This window comes from Gopherus flavomarginatus, chromosome 4 (genome assembly GCF_025201925.1).
Source record: "Gopherus flavomarginatus isolate rGopFla2 chromosome 4, rGopFla2.mat.asm, whole genome shotgun sequence".
Classification (NCBI taxonomy): Eukaryota; Metazoa; Chordata; order Testudines; family Testudinidae; genus Gopherus; species Gopherus flavomarginatus.
The window spans coordinates 7,298,833-7,314,231 of record NC_066620.1 but is presented as its reverse complement, the minus strand read 5'-3'; the positions used below and the strand labels follow the sequence as shown (position 1 = coordinate 7,314,231).

Genomic DNA, 15,399 nt, shown 5'->3' with positions numbered 1-15,399 from the left:
TACTGAATTGCTATCCTCATTTAATTCTGCACCAGTCAATGGCTCATTTTATGGGTTAACACAGCTGAAAGCCTTTGTTCCCTTAAAAAAGAAATCCTGTCAGGGTTGTGACCTCTTGTAACTGTATTTAATCAGCTTACAGGATTTCACCAGATCAGCTCTAACTATGGTCAGAGGAATTTTTTTCAAATATTTGCAGCAGATGGGATTGTTAAAAGTTTGCCATGACTGTTTCAGTGGGGAGAGGTTAGCTCTGAGGATATTCTATTTCAAAGACAGTCTCTCAGCTACTACAGCTCCGCGTCCAGGGGTAACTCCTTGTCGGGTATGTCAGATAAAGAGAAAACTTTTACCCGTCCAGGATTTCATAAGACCAGCTACAACAGAGGCTACACAGAAGCACAATGCATATCTATAGCTAACTATTTGTTAAGCAAATATTGCCTTTGAGGTGAATCCTTCTCCCTGGGTTGTGAAACCCTTACCCTGGTATCCCCCCTCCGTTAAGCTTCTGGCGGAGGGAAATGCGGTCATTCCTCAGTTTCCCTGAAGGTAACACTTCGGTCTTTATCTGGGGCAGCCTTGTGATTGCACCAAGCGACTGCAGCGGCCAGGGCTCGGCCACTAATCCATCCGGAAGCCGGCAGCAGCCAGAGCCAGCGGCCCACGAGCGATCGCGGAAGGGGTTGCCAGAGGCTGCAGGCGAGGGGACGATCGGGGACTCCTCGAGCACTTTCAAGGAGCAGGCAGAGCTCCTGGCCGGCCAGCCACCCCCGCTTTGCAAGCGCTGAAGCGAAGGGCCTGGGGACGCGGCTTCTGAACAGCAGAGAAGGAAACAAGCGGGCTCCGTCCGCTATGCCCTGGGTCCGGGGCAATGGGAGCGCTCCTCCTCCCCGACAGAGCACGTCGTCACTCCGCACCGCCTCTGGCACAGCGCGGTCCCATTCATCCGGAAGGGACCGGCCCCCCTGCAAACCCATCCGCTTATGAAAGCGGAGCGAGCGGCGGCTCGGCAGACAGGGCACTGATCGCCCCGGGACAGGACTGGGAGGCGAAAAACTCCGCCTTAAATTGTTCTGCAAACTCCGCCGCCACGTTTTAATCCCCTGCAGCCTGCCCCGGCGCCCCAGGCCAGGGAGAGGCGGGCACAGGGATGTGGGGCACGAAGCCGCAGTTCGTGACGTCCCTGCAACGCCTGAAGCCGCCCCAGTGCCCACCTTTCTAGCCCCCTCCTCCAAGGGGATCGCAGTCCAGGAGCCGCCTCACCGCGGCTCTCATGCCAAGCCGGTCCCTGGCTCCACGCAATGATCCAGCCCTGGTTTAAGGCTTCCAGGAGGCATTTAAATCCCCTGGAGACTTCCAGTCAAGCAACGTCAGCTGTGAACGCTCCTGCCATGTAACCTTTTCCTGCTCCAGCTGTGAACGTGGCCGGAGCCACACAACTTCACCCGGCGCTTCCAAGGGGAAACGGACCACTAGCTACCGGGGGGGGGAGAGATGCTGCTGGGTAGGCGCGTAGTGTTAGCCGGGGGGTTCCCCCATTAGATCTATGGGGGAGAGGTATCGCTACCCTCTGCGCCACCAAACACACACACACCCCCGCTTCTGATTCTGTCCCACTTCGCTTCAGCCGCCGCCGTGGGGTGTCCCGGCCCGGCGTGCTTTGGAACGCTGGGGGGACCCTATGGAACGCTGGGGGGACCCTATGGAACGCTGACCCGGGCTCATGGAACGCGGAGCGCCCCCGAGTTCGGACGGCTGGCGCTGGCAGGCTGAGATCGCGGGCTCCGCTTCCCTGCGACCGGCCTCGCTGCAAGCAGGGGCAATGGGGGGAGCATGGCGTTGGGGGTTCCACTTTCCTACCTGACTGGAGCCTCAGACTTCGCTCTCTCGCCCCAGCAACGAGACGCCCCGTTGCAAGCTCTGCGGCTGCCAATGCAACGCCCAGGCTGCAGGAGACAGCGCCTCTGGCTGGGTGACGCGCCCTGCTGCCCTTGCCCCGGCCGTAGCCCCCCAACGCCGCTCGCCGCCTCTGTGGAGTCGTGGCACTTTTTCCTCTACGCTGGCACGGAGCCTTTCCCAAGGCTTCCCTCCACCACGCCCCCGCCGCTCAGCATGGGCCTGCTGCGGTTGGTGCCAGCCCCGCCAGTCAAGCCTGCGGCGGCCCAGTGAGCGAGAAGACAGCTGGAGGGAGGGCTCCAGGACTCGTGCGAGTGGACGAGCAGGGAGGCCAATGGGGCCGCTGAAGGCGAGTGGAATGATGGGAGTTGTAGTTTGCCAGCTGCAGGCTTTGACCTGGAGAAGAGCCCCAAGGAAGGGCATTCCCTTTTACACCTGCTAGTTACACACGCTTTACTAGGGCATCCTCTGCGCTGCACACGGCCTCTCCAGGCTCTGACCTTCTCTGTCAACTGGGTGAGTGGCAGGAGTGAAAATAAAAGATTGTCAGCACTTGAGGGGCAGGGATTGTCTCTCACTATGCAATTGTACAGCACCTGACGCAGTGGGGGCCTCGATCCTGGCTGGAGTGTCCTAGGAACTACAAATAGTATCTGGTTATCGCTGATGATTGCAAAATCAGTTACGTGTTAGGCCACCTAAGGGCTTTTTGTGCTGGGGTTCTTAAGTGCTATTCCACTCGAAAGAAATGAAATGAGTATATAATTCATACTCTGGAATGATTACAGGAGCCCAAAATTCAGCCATCCTAACTCAGGCAAAACTCTCCTTAACTTCAAAGTGAGGGGAGGGGCTATTAGCTATGGCCTTGATCTTGCAAATATTTAAATATATGATTTTCTTTACTTGTACAAATAATCCCATTGACATAAATGGACCTAATTCTGAGTTAAAGTAATAATCCCTAGCTTTTATATACTATATTTCATCAGTAGAGATCAAAGTGCTTTACAAAGAAGGTCAGTATCATTATTGCCATTTTACAGATGAGGAAACTGAGGCACAGTGGGACCATGACTTGCCCAGAGCTGGGAATAGAAACCAGGTTTCTTTAGTCCTAGGCTAGTGCTCTGTCCAGTAGACCATGCTGTGTCCAAGTGCTTAAGCAAGATAAGCACCTGCTTAAATCATGGCAGAACTGGGCTCTTAGAAAGGACTGAAGATTTGGGATCACAGGCATTACGTTGTGGCATGTTCAATTTGGTCAAATCCTGGAACATTATTTCAGAAGCTACTTTAGGTCCTGTTTGGGGATCACTTTTGTACGAGGCACTGTGCACACATATCATAAAAAGATAGGCCTTGCCCCTAAGTGTTTACAGTCTTGTATATACCAAGAGAGCAGATGGATAAAACAAACAAATGGAAGGAGAGCAAGGTAAATAATGAAACATTCCTGATTAGCTTAATAAGTAGACTTGTCAGACCTGCCCACAAGTCATATCTATTCACAAGGAGATTGGTTCACGTAGGATCAATTTTAAGGGCTTTCTGGTTAGACCCAGCTGATCTGAAAGATCAGGCCCTGGTGTCCCAAGTCGGTCATCCAAAATTATTGGACACTTTAAAATTTGGCCTTGGCCTTTCTGCTTTAATTTCCCTATCTGTAAAAATGGGGATACTCTTCCCAACCCCACAACTCACCCCTTCCCAGAAATTGTCACAATTAATTAATGTTTGCAAAACACTGTGTAAAGTGTTACAATTCCCCCATAGTCTTCCAGCTGTTGTGATTTCAAATACAGTGAGACCTCCCAATATTAACCCTGTAAAGCCCTTGATCCTGCAATGAACTCTGCATGAGCTTTGGGATCGGGGCACGTGGGCCTGATTTAGCAAGGCACTTGAGCAGCTGTGTAACTTTAAGCACATGAGTTTTTCTACAGAAGCCAATGGGACTCCTCACGTGATGAAAGTTATGCATGTGCTTAAGAACCTTGCTGAGTCAGGGCCAAAGGGAGGGAGGTGCCCACGTCCCTTTTGAGGATCCGCGCCTAAGTACCAACTATCACGCTAGTGGCTTGTTCGGACAGCTGTCCCTAACACAACTTTGGGAAATGCGGGCAGCTGTGGAAGAACACCAGCACACATGTAGTGCTGCCTCGTACAGCAGGAAGCTGGTGGTGACATTCAGACCTCTGGCCATCCCATCGCCTTCTTATATAAAATGAGCCGGTTAAGTGCCCTATAGAATAACCTCGCTGGCCCTCCATGGTGTCTTCAGCTCAGTCCTGCGTGATCACTTTCTGGGAGTGGGAGAGTGAAAAATTTTTTGGCAGGCACCACCTAAAACACTAAGGCTGGTGTAGGATTTTTGTGTGTGTGCTTCAATGAGACATACAAAAGTCATTCGTTATTTTTCAAAATCTTCCCCATTCGAGTTACCATCGCAACTTTAGAGCTTGTTTGGAAGGGGATCTTTCAAAGCTTAAATTACTACCTGCACAAACAGGTGTGGAAGCCTAATTTTAACTAAGAACTAAAAGATCCTAAGTCATTATTTTATATATCTAGCATTCTCAGTGCTGGTGAAACGCTGCCAACCTGCTCCTTGCCACATTCCCTGGGAAGAAAGACTCCTTTGCTGGACTTAATTTCAAGTGGGATATGGTGAGAGATAGTACAGCATTAGCCTCTTAGAATTAGGCCAACGGGCTGATTTAACACAATGGATACATCTAGCTTCAACACTATGCAATCCAAGTTGTGAGGGTTTCTATGGTGCATCCAGGAGGCTGGATGTATTTACTTTTCATATACATCATCTCTAATTAGTCTAATCCTATAAACTAGGAGTGGGTGGGAAATGGTTTTTCTGTCCCAGGAGAATTCTGAGATTTTGAAAAAATTTCCCATCACATAACAGGACGAAAAGTTGAAATCTCAAAATGTTCACAAAGGCAACAAACCAAACCAAATTTCAGTTCAGGTCTTGTGATGTGTTTGGTTTCGATCATTTTGGAACCTTTCAATACAAATCTGACCCTTTTTTACTTTCTTTTCTTTTTCAAACCAATTTATTGGTATAAATTCAGTGCACATTCTAAACAAAAAGTTGTTTTGAACCAAAACTCCCCCGACTTTTCATTTTGACAATATCAAAGGAGGACATCTTGGCAATTTGGAAACTTTTCCAACATTTTTCGAGACAGGAAAGGTGTGGAAACAGGCTCTTTGCCACGAACAGTTTCAGTTTTGACAAATCGGTTTTTTTCAGGGAAAAAAATGTTTTGTTAAAAAATTCCCAACCAGCTCTGCTATAAGACTGGACTGTCCTCCGCCAGGGGGAGGAAAGGAGTTGGGGGAGACTACAAATAGACAGGAAATTCAGTGAGTTTCTACTGCATTAATCCATCAGATGGTGGGAGTTTCCCCTTCCTCTCTCCCATCATTACCCTGAGCCCTCTCAGGGTAGCTCAGTGGTTTGAGCATTGACCTGCTAAACCCAGGGTTGTGAGTTCAGTTCCTGAGGGGGCCACTTTGGGACCTGGGGCAAAGTCAGTACTTAGTCCTGCTAGTGAAGGCAGGGGGCTGGACTTGATGACCTTTCAAGGTCCCTTCCAGCTGTATGAGATAGTTATATCTCCATTTTATTATACCCTGAGATCTGCATGTATCCCAAGAGCTCCCTGGAGTTCAGCACCTTTTATTCAGAGCCAGGGAAGTCCACACAGCTCAGGGGGACAGTGTGTATGGTAATAGTGACGAAAGCAGCCTGATTTGGTTTAGAGATTCTTCATGGGTCTGGTGTCCTGATGTCATGGAAAGTGGCTGCTGGTGCTCCTGCCCCATCCCTCATGCACACACATTTGTACATCTCAGTTCCTTTAGGGTAGTGTTTCTCAACGACCAGTACAGGGACTGGCGCAGGTCACTGAGATCTCACTGACACAGTTTGGGAAGGCAGCAAGCTGGTCCCTGGTATCAAAAAGCTTGAGCGGATCCACAGACACACTTCTGTTGGCTGAGGTGAAGACGGGTAACATCCAAAAGCCAGAGTTCCCCACGTGTCGCACCCCACCAGCAGATCCACGCTATCTGGGTCCCTTCCTCAGACGGAAGCAGAGTGGACTATCTGGCCCATAAGCTTTAATACCTAGGAGGAGCGAAATGTTAGCCTGAGTAAGGGTCCGTTGACATCAATGGGAAGATGTCCATCCATTGATTTCGGGGGGTGTTTAATCAGGAGCGTCGAAGACTGCTTACATTCCCAGTGGGGCCTGGTGGCAAAGCCATGGTGAGGAGGAACTGGCTAGCAGTGGCACTGATTAGTTGCACGGGTACAAAACAAGCAAAGCAGTTCAGCGCAGTAATGGAAGGGCATGGGGTTACTGTAGCTGGATCGCATCACTGCCCCGGCAGCCTGTTCACACTGGAGGAAGAGACAGGGGAAGCAGAGACGCCAAGTGGAAAAACTGAATTTGCTGAAGGTTTTGAATCCCCAGCCTGGCACAGGAGATTGTTCTCCTGCAGCTCCACTCCCGCTCTCCCTCTGACATGCTCAGCTGGACACAAAACCTCTTGCAGTGAGAGAGAGCTCCTGGTCTCAACTCAGCACTGCTCTCCCGCTCCCTGAGGGACAGCAGGTGCTGCTGGCAGCTGTGCTTCCTATGTGGCTTGCACACCGCCGTGCGCATCCGGAAAGTTAGTGCCCCTCCTGCAACAGCTGTGCAGATGCAGTGGGATCCCTCAGGAAATTCCTTTGCAACAGCCATTCTCCAGCTTGGCCATGCTGTGTGGAGCATGGCATAAAAGGCCCCCCCTCTTTTCCTGCCCACCATTCATGGTGCCAATGGCTTTGTGGCCCACGTGCTTATCAGGAAGCACTGCCGTTTGTTTGCTTCCGAGCAGCACGCTGTGTTTTCCATTACTTGACTGAAAGCGATGTAAAAGAACCATGCTCAAGGCAGGTGGCAAAGCATCTACTAGATGAAATTGGCAAACAGAAGTAGGCACGTCCCTAAACAATTCTGATAATGCGACTGACTTGGCATTGAGCGTGCCCTAGGCTGCACCATAAGGCTAGAAAAGGCATTTTCCCCATAAGGAACTTTAGGAAAAAATCCCATGCAGTTCCCAAAAGGAACATTGGGCGAGGGGACCCAGCTTACGTGATCCCTGAGGGGTCCTTCATAACATTCAGTCTCCCAGTGCTTCAGTGTGGGACAACAAATGATTGTGAGCCTCGAAATGATTGTTTTCACCATTGTACCCTCCTTTGCCCCTGCAATGTTCCCCATTTTCCCACACCCTGCCTCTCCCCCCCATTATCCCATGTCCTCCATTACCCTTTCTCCTTCCATTGTCTGCTAATCTTCTCTCAGGCTGCTTCGACACTCGAGCTGGAGCTTCAGTAGACCCGTGCATGCTAGCTGGGATCACGCTAGCTGCTATAAATAGGCAGCAGGATGGGTTAGCCACCCTGAGCACAATCCCAGCCAGGACCCTAAACACTAACTCAGCAGCTACCCTCCTGCAACTCACACCTCATGGCTACACTGCTCCATTTTCGTTCACTAACTCAATGCAAAGTAGCATGAGTACATCCACCTAGGCAGCAATTCACCCCTCCAGCACCAGAGTAGAGGTACCCTTAGGCCTCGTCTACACTAGGGGCCAGGGGTCGATGTAAGATACGCAACTTCAGCTACAGGAATTGCATAGCTGAAGTCAACGTATCTTATTTCGACTTACCTCCCGTCCTCACGGCACGGGATTGACGGCCTCGGCTTCCCCTGTCGACTCCGCTGATGGAGTTCCAGAGTTGACAGGAGCACATTCGGGGATCGATATATCACGTCTAGATGAGATGCAATACATCGATCCCCTATAAACCAATCGCTACCCGCCAATTCAGCGCATAGTGTAGACATACCCTTAATGTTTCTGGTGGGAGGGCATTTCTATCTAAGCGTGGCCAGAATTTGATTGATTCATCTCTTTTATCATTTTGATGGATAATATCAATGTTTATTTTTAAGCTCCCTCCAGCCCCCATTTTTATCAATTTACATTTTCACAATTGCACAAACTTAAGCTGGGTTAGACAATGGGGCGGGGAGGGTTGTCGGGCAATAATTATTTAATGACAGTAGATGCTGGGATTCCAAAAGTTAAAGCTTTATAACCGTTCAAACACAGATGATTATTTTGGAATGTAATGTTGACAAAGTAAATATTCTTAAATCAAATTCCAATAAGTTCGCAAGCAACAGTTTTCTTACTTTACCTGTACATATATTTTAATTATTATAGATGGAAATACACCTCTACCCCATTATAACACCACCCAACATAACATGAATTCGGATATAACGCGGTCAAGCAGCGCTCCGAGGGGCGGGGATGCACACTCTGGCAGATCAAATCAAGTCTGATATAACGCGGTTTCACCTATAATGCGGTAAGATTTTTTGGCTCCCGAGGACAGAGTTATATCGAGGTAGAAGTGTATTGTTTCATTGGCTTACGTGTGTACGGTGAAATTGACATTTATCAACATTTACCGATAAAAATCTAATCTTTCCAAGTCTATTTATATCCTTTCCAAAACGTCCTAATTTTTTTCCTATTTCCTGTGATAACTCTGAATATTCCTGTTACTCAGGTCCTATCCCTTTCTGAATTCCGCTAAACTCTTGGGCTCCATGATATCCTGGGGCAATGAGTTCCACAGACTAATTGTGCATTGTGTGAAAAGTATTGCCTTTGATCAATTTCAAATATGCATTATTTCCATTTCTGCAAGTGTCCTTTTTCTCTTGCATTTTGTCCTGTTAAATAGCTTACTGGACTTTTTTATTTAGATGTTTCCAATTGCTGTACGGTTTTTCTGGTTGAAATCGCACCTTGCAACTAGGCTGCAGCTCTGAAAGGGTCCAGCTCTTCTCCCTTCCCGTCCTCCCCCTGCCTTTTCATGAGAAATTCATTCCTGATCTCATCCCAGACCTAAACCACTTCTTCTTGTCTGGTCCCGAGCAGATGCTGTCAATCACATCATATTATGATGCAGTTTTTATATGTAGACAACTAGAAGGTGGGATGAGACCATCAAAACTATTTCAGTTCTGGCCAGAAGCAATTGTTTGAATTGGTGCAAAGCTGCAGCAATTGGCCATGAAAAGTGAGGCTGATGTCACCATACACTTTTAAATAACACCTCCAACTTGGCATATGCAGTTTTAATTCTCTGTGTTGGTGCTGGTGACTGTCAGAAACAACTAGGGTCACTTGGATGGTTTTTACATTTCACAGACAGTCCTTAGCAGGGTCATAGCCTTTGTGCAAATATATCCCATTTAGGAGTACCAATTAAATGTGCGATTGATGATACCTGTAGTAACTACATGCACCACTCCACACACCCATTGGACTATTTATATGCTAGAAGCACCCAGAGGACTCATCTAACATGAGAACCCCTCCAAACACAGAGGAAGAGATCCCCGGCCCCAGAGAACTCCCCATCTAAAGAGATGAAGCAAACGAAGAGCTGGCCCAATATCACACCCCAGGTCAGTGGTAGAACTGGGGATAGAATCTTGTCAGTCTCCTGATTCTCAGGCTATGTCTTCACTAGAAACACTGCAGCTGCTCGCAGGAGGCGTTCCCCCATCGCTGGAGTTAATCCACCTCCAGGAGAGGCAGCACTAGGGCAATGGGAGAATTCTTCTGTCGACCTAGCGCTGTCTCTGCCGGAGGTTGGGTCGGTTTAACTACATCACTCGGGGGTGGATTTTTCACCCCCCTGAGCGACATAGCTGGGTCAGCCTAACTGTCTTGCATAGACCTGGCATTAATCAGATGCCCTCCTAGGTCCTGCCTCCCAAAGATGTGGCACCATCCCCAAGTCAGCGAGTCAGAATATCCTGCCAGCCCAGCTCCATTCCCAGACGAGCATGATTCCCTGAAGCAGCAGCAGATTGCAACATGACCAAGGTAATGAGGAACACCCAAACGTGCTGCCAAAGTGAGAAGAGCACCCAAATATCTGAGTGTCGTCAGCAGCACTGGCTGCAGACTGTCAAACCAGTGTGATTCTTCTCTGCTTTTCTCTAGGTCACCTCTTAAGGGACTACAAGTCCCTGTTACCCCTCAGTCTTTTCCCATACCAGGGGTAGCCCCTAACCTTTGCCCCAGGAGCGGATTCCGGTCTAGCACTGCTAAGGGTCACATTACCCCTCATCACTAGTTCCACATGTGATGTCAATGACGCCCAGTCCTTTCGTAATCCTTTCTCTCTGACTCTGCCCCTGTGTTCAAAGCCAGTAATGTGCAGTGAGCTAGTTGTAAGCATGGCACCCTGCTGGAGGGGTCTGGGAATATCTTCCCTTGAGAAACACCCTCCCACTGGTGCCTCCGAATTGGCAAAGAACATTGTCCCTTCAGAAGCATCTTTATCAGCTAGGGATAAAGCCACCACTGGTGAGGCTGATTTCAAGGTGTGGGGGTATATTTGAGGTGAAAGTATCTAGGATTTCACTGCCTACTTCCTACTAAAAACATTTGTACAAATGTGATTTGCTGGGCTGAGTCTTGAGCCCCACTCCAGCCCCTTTGTGCTGCTGTGAAAGGTAGGCAGATCCAGCCAGCTGAGGATTCCCCTGGTGCGTGGGAGTCTCCAGTTGGCATGGCTGCAGTCATGGCATAGCTGGCCCCTGTGTCACCCCGATTGCAGGACAGGAACAACTAGCAACTACTGCGTTAGGGCCTGATCCAAAGCCCACTGAAGCCAGTAAGTGACTCCAATAGGCATTCATAGATTCACAGATTCCAAGGCCGGAAGGGACCATTGTGATCACAGTCTGACCTCCTGTATAGCACAAGCCAGAGAACTGCCCCAAAATAATTCCTAGAACAGATCATGTAGAAGAACATCCAATCCTGATTTAAAAGTGATCAGTGATGGAGAATCCACCACGATGCTTGGTAAATTGTTCCAATGGTTAATTACCCCGACTATTAAAACTTCGTTGTTATTTCCAGCCTGAATTTGTCTAGCGTCAGCTTCCAGCCTTTGGATGGTGTTAGATCTTTCGCTGCTAGGCTGAAGAGCCCATTATCAAATATCTGTTCCCCATGTAGATACTTACAGGTTGTGATCAAGTCACTCTGAACCTTCTCTTTGTTAAGGTAGATTGAGCTCCTGGAGTCTATCACTATGAGGCAGGTTTTCTAATCCTTTAATCATTCTCGTGGCTCTTCTCTGAACTCTCTCCAATTTATCAACATCCTTCTTGAATTGTGGGCACCAGAACTGGACACAATACTCCAGCAGCAGTAGCACCAGTGCATTGGATCAGGTACTTAGAGAGTGACAGGACTGAAAAACTGCACTTCTGACTAAATGTTCGATTAAACTTTCAGGCAGGAACCAGACTGGTCTAAGGACCGTGACACAAGTCTCCAGTCAGTGCTGTCGCATCTTACTAGTGTAAGGCCAGAGACAGAACTGTTAGCGTACAGTCTCGTAACTGGATTCGCTCCCGAAGGCATTTATTGTCTGAGATCAAAGAGAGGAAAAGCAATTTTGATAATAGAAGGAAGAAGAGGAAAATGGGTAGCTGACGGCTACATCCATAAATGTTCTATTACTATCTTTGTTTTACAGGAGCAATTAGAGATGAGGCTCCAGTGCAGTAGGTGCTGTTCAGACACATCGTGAGAGACTGTCCCTGCCCCAGAGAGATTAAAATTCAATATTTTCGTGGAATCAGCGTCAAGATGGCAAGGAAGCGCGTGGGGAAGCAAAATAATTTTAAAATGTTGTTGAATTTTTGGGGCTAAATCCTCAGTTGATGTAAATCCGCAGTGGAGTTATGCTGGTTTACACCCATGGAGGATATGGCCAGACATCTTTCCCCTGGTGCACAGAAAACAAGCCCTGCTATTGAAGAGGGGCTGTCAAAGGTCAATGGGTCTCGTTGATTGCCTAGTACATCTCGCCACAGTGGAGATGAGAATGAGTGACTGTTTTGCGCAAACAGATGTGATGAAAGAAATGAAAAAAATATGCTAATCAAGAGCACTTTCTGCTAATTATGGTAATGATACTTCTGCATGGCATCCCAGAATAGTCGCTCTATTCTCAGCGCCTGCGAGAGACTCCAGGGCTTTCATGTTTTTCCTGGATACTGCAGCCAGGCGTGGTGCCAGGGTCTTATAGGACTGGGGCTGCTCTCCCCTCCTCTCTCCCACTCCCCACCAACACACAAAAAGGGCACTGATCTAAACACACTGATTAAATGAATCAACTAAAATGCACTCCAGGTGCATCATGTGAACAGGCTGTAACCCTAAAGAAAGAAGGTGGAGAGAAAGGCAGGTCTTATGTTTATCCCATTGGATTGGAATAAAAGTGAGCTGGATTCAATTTCTGCTTCTTAAAATTCCTGTGTGAACTTGGGCAAGTCACTTAATCTGCGTGTGCCTCACTTCCCCCCCGTGAAGCGAGCGTGGTGCTTCAGGTCAGACTATAAGCTCTTGGGAGTATGGGCTGCCTCTTATTTTGTACAGTGTTTAGTACCCCTAGGTGCTACAATAATGTAAATATTAATAAAACTCATCAAACACACGTCCAGTACAGTGTCAAGTGATTTAGCTGCATGTCTCCCATTAATGTTAGTGGATTGTAAATGGTCAGATCCTTCTGCCCTGCCCTGCATATTCCCCCAGTTTTGCAAAGTAATAATAATGGGTGAATTTATTAGAGTGGCCACCTTTCTAATTGGTGGTAACTGGACCCACAAGGCCCCACCCCCTTCCCTGCCTTTTCCTCCAAGGCCACACCCCACTCCGCCTCTTCTCCCTGCTTTGCCTCTTCCCTTGGGGCCCCACCCCCTTCTCTGTCTCTCCCCTGCCCAGATCAAAAAAACTGGACATCAGGATTGTCAAATGGTACCCAGACATACAAGCCGAAACCCAGATTGTCCAGGTGAAAACTGGACGGGTGGCAACCCTAGAATTTATCCAGTGCCCTTCATCTACCAAAATTGTTCTACAAATTGATTTCCAAACCGTGGGTCACATTCTAAGCCCAACTTAGAGGGAGGGCTAGTTGGTGGTTTGAGTATTAGCCTACTAAACCCAGGGTTGTGAGTTCAATCCTTGAGGGAGCTGCTTAGGGATCTAGGGCAAAATCAGTACTTGGCCCTGCTAGTGAAGGCAGGGGGCTGAACTCAATGACCTTCCAGCTCTATCAGATAGGTATAGCTCAAATTATTATTATTAAACTACACCTATGCAGCCCATTGATGTCACAGATGTAAGGGGACCTCTGTGCATAAGCATCTTGTCACTCAACACTGCAAAGCAACCTCCCCTTCAGTACCGAGCACAGTACAACTGTGCACAGCAGAAAGTAAAGAATACCTTGGTCAGCAGACCGCAGAGGAGGCACCGTACATAGGCAGCATATACTCCCCTAGCATTCTGCCAGGACACCTTCTGATTTTGCATAACAAAAATGCCCCGAAGTTCTATATTAGCAACAAGTCTTCAAGGCCTCCGATTGACACCTCGTCTATAAAACAACACTCACAGCATGGCAGGGCTGAACCACCCCACTGAACCACCCCTCAATCTGCTTCTTCCAGTGGCGTGGGCAGAAGGTTTCCCATTGTCACATGGCTTTTGATCTGTGGCAGGCCGGGATTATTTTTACATTGTTACATTTAATATTCCCCTGGTTTTGTCTAGCCCCATATTGCTTCTTATCTCTGTTTCCTTTCTTTGGGGGTCTTATCACATCCTAAGCCTCTCGCTGCCCCTGTCAATTACATTTCCCTGATCTTGGAGCACAGCACTCTTGCTTGATTATGCTAATTGTCTTTGGCACATTAGTTCCTATTAGCTTGCATGTTATTTATCTCGAAGCCAGACCCTAAATGATCTGCCCTGAATCTCTGCAGCCACTGATGGATTGCAACAGCCACAGAACTCTTGCAATCAGGGCTGCTCCAAAGCTGGCCTCATGGAGACCTGTCAAGTCCTCAGCTGGAGTAAAACAGGGCAGCTCCAGTGGAGTGTCAAGGGTGCTAGCTGATTTATACCAGCAGGGAGGATCAGGCCCATTGTCTCGAGGACACTGCAGGGAAAGTTGCATCTTGTGGAAAACTCTCACCACTGGATGCTGTCCCTTTAAGAGATGCCTTTGCTGAAGGGTCACAAGGTGAGATTGATTTTCTCCCTTTATGGTTCACAACTAGTTCATCTGTCAACCACAGGAATTCCCAAAAAAAGCAGCAAAGAGTCCTGTGGCACCTTATAGACTAAAAGACGTATTGACATGACATGACGTGCATCCGACAAAGTGGGTATTCACCCACGAAAGCTCATGCTCCAATATGTCTGTTAGTCTATAAGGTGCCACAGGATTCTTTGCTGCTTTTACAGATCCAGGCTAACACGGCTACCCCTCTGACACAGGAATTCCCAGGTTTAATTTAATGCCCATGCCCCTGGCCATAATTTTAACTGAGCCCACCTGCTGCTTGCTAGGCCTGCAGGAACCTTTCCCCTGCTCTCTTGGCACTTGTGATCCATCCCATCAGCCACCCCAGGATGGTAACTTGTATGAACTGAATTTTTATTTGATTTTTTACTTTCTTTATTGGTTTGGACGAATACATCCTACTAAGTGTTTCTCGTCACTCTCTGTTATCAGACTAGTCACCCATAACAGTGATAACATTTTCCCAACAGTGGGCAGTCCCACCAAACATTGATTGGTGCCCAGAAGGAAATACTTTTTCACACAATGCACAACTAGCCTGTAGAACTCATTGCCACAAGATATCATTGAAATCAAGAGCATAGTAGGGGACAGAAAAGGAATTGGAGAGACAGTGTTGACTAGTGGATAGAGCACTGGAATGGGACTTAGAAGAGCTGGGTTCTGTTTCCAGCTCTAACACTGGCCTTCGAGGTGACCTTAGGCAAGTCACTTCCCCACCCTGTGCCTCAGTTTCCCCATCTGTAAAATGGTGATAATGTTACTGACCTCTTTCGTGAAACACTTTGAGATCTGTGGATGAAAAGCACTTGATAAGCTATATTAAATATTATTATATGATTAAAAAGAATATCTAGGGTTACAATAATACATAAGCAAAAAAACTCAAGAGTTTTGGCAGGCCTATAAACCCACATGCTTCAGGGCTTAAACCAACCTCAAACTAATGGGAGTCAGGAGGAAACTTTCTTTGGGAGCAGATTATCCCATTACTATCTCCTGCATTTTTTCTTGTACCTTCCTTGAAGCAATTTGTAGTAGATAGCCCCCGGGTTTGATACTGTGCAGCAGCTATTAATTATTATTATTATTATTGTTATTCATTTGTATTATGGTAGCACCTGGCAGCCCCAGTCATGAACCAAGACCCCATTGTGCTATGCACACACAGAACAAAAAGAGGGTCCCTATCCCAAGCCGCTTAAGCA

At 47.9% G+C, this 15,399-nt stretch overlaps 2 protein-coding genes across 5 annotated transcripts in view; one reads left to right on the top strand and one right to left on the bottom strand.

Annotated features, from left to right (window-relative positions):
- The window catches only part of RRBP1 (ribosome binding protein 1), a 68,726-nt gene extending 66,713 nt beyond the window's left edge, over window positions 1-2,013 (bottom strand). For 2 of the 3 annotated variants that reach the window (XM_050952031.1, XM_050952033.1), the window contains exon 1: window positions 1,864-2,013. The gene's annotated coding sequence lies outside the window, so the exon portion shown is untranslated. Of the gene's footprint in view, window positions 1-485; window positions 671-1,863 lie in introns of those variants that run through there. The other variant, XM_050952032.1, reaches the window with a different exon arrangement.
- BANF2 (BANF family member 2) overlaps window positions 1-15,399 on the top strand; it is a 59,431-nt gene that overhangs the window by 36,811 nt on the left and 7,221 nt on the right. Inside the window, exon 1 of one of the 2 annotated variants that reach the window (XM_050952258.1) lies at window positions 2,139-2,415. The exons of the other annotated variant lie outside the window; for it this stretch is intronic. The gene's annotated coding sequence lies outside the window, so the exon portion shown is untranslated. Of the gene's footprint in view, window positions 1-2,138; window positions 2,416-15,399 lie in introns of those variants that run through there. 2 annotated transcript variants of the gene reach the window in all.